This window comes from Etheostoma spectabile, chromosome 16 (genome assembly GCF_008692095.1).
Source record: "Etheostoma spectabile isolate EspeVRDwgs_2016 chromosome 16, UIUC_Espe_1.0, whole genome shotgun sequence".
NCBI classification, from domain to species: Eukaryota; Metazoa; Chordata; class Actinopteri; order Perciformes; family Percidae; genus Etheostoma; species Etheostoma spectabile.
Window position 1 is genome coordinate 4,799,862 of NC_045748.1, and position 1,630 is coordinate 4,801,491.

Below are 1,630 nucleotides of genomic sequence, written 5' to 3' on the forward strand. Positions count from 1 at the left end.
ACACACACACACACACACACACACACACACACACACACACACACACACACGCAGTGAATGTAATCTCTGGAAAACAGAACATGTGCTCTCAGTGAAACTGCACCCTGAATACATAACAGGTCTAAAAAAAAAAAGTGTGTGTGTCAATGTGCAAATTTTTACTAGTGTGTGTGTGTGAAGTTTGTGGTCCTTGAATCAAGACAGCAAATCAAAGATTCATTGTGTTGTAACATGCACACACAAGAAATATCCAATTTTCATACATAACACATGTATAACCATACTCACACCTATAGACTCAAACTATCATACTTCAATCAAATTTTATAAATATCACATGCACGCATGCATGCACGCACACTTGCGCACACACACACTCACACACACACACACACAGTAACATTTTTTACTCAAGTACTCTTTCATAACATCATGCTCCACTAAGCTTGAGAAATGTTGGCCGTCTCTGCAAGGCTACCTTTACGTAGCACATGCAATTAAATCTAACCATAAACATTGTATATATTCTTATTTTTTTCTCACTTTGAGTTACTTCTCTTAGTGCATTTTTGGCATGGAAACAAAATAACATGATGACTAATGACTAGATTATTAGCAGATGGAGAGCGTGACCCCAGATACAGTGAGTGCTGAAAGATCATTTTATTCTTTTTTTCATGTCCTCTCCCTTACAAAGACTTGCATCTCCATCTCGGCATCATCTCTCTCTCTCTCTCTCTCTTGTCTTATCTCTCCCTTTATCCTCTGTTTCTCTCTCTCTCTCTCGCATACGTATTGATCCGTTCGGCGACCCCTTTCTCTTACTCTCACTCTCTCCTGATTTAATCTAAGTACTGCCAGCATCATGATAGCATTGTTCACAACATGACTTGAGGGTAATCAGGAGGGACAGGCTCTATATATGTGTGTGTGTGTGTGTGTGTGTGTGTGTGTGTGTGTGTGTGTGTGTGTGTGTGTGTGTGTGTGTGTGTCTTGACATGTATTTTGGTCTAATTAGAGAAGTCCCATGGCCTTATTTTTTTTTACTCCTGCTTCGTGGTCACTCTCTCAGTATCAGTTTTAATATGTAGTAGTGTCTATATTTGTGTACCTTCATCTTAAAATGTTGCCTTGTTTTTAGTGTCTTTAATCTCTCTTTCACTTCGTGTTTCCTCTTTCTCCACTGAGAGTTTTGTCTCTCCAGAGATGGACTTTCTCTGCCTGTCTTTCCCTTTTGTCTCAATTTCACTCGGCTCTATGTGGCGCAACACATCATTGCCAAAGCAGAACAATGAGTGCCTCTTGCTGTTTCTCTATTTTTTGTCTCTCTATCTCCCCTGTTTCTTCAACAATTGAAATTTTATTTTAAATTATACTTTACATTAATTGTTGGTAGCCATTGTTGACACAGTAATTAGATGGCGAACAATAATAATTATTTTGTAACCTTTAACAATGACAGACTCATTGAACCATGACTGGATGGATGGATTACATTATATTACATGTTATTTAGCTGACCCTTGTATCCAAAGCAACTTACAATTGATCTATATGTCAGAGGCCACATGCCTCTGGATCAACTATGGGTTAAGTGTCTTGCTCGGGGACACATTGGTTGATATATTGC

At 38.7% G+C, this 1,630-nt stretch overlaps 1 long non-coding RNA gene across 1 annotated transcript in view; it reads left to right on the forward strand.

Annotated features, from left to right (window-relative positions):
* LOC116704033 (uncharacterized) overlaps window positions 1–1,630 on the forward strand; it is an 11,559-nt gene that overhangs the window by 9,626 nt on the left and 303 nt on the right. The window lies entirely within an intron of this gene.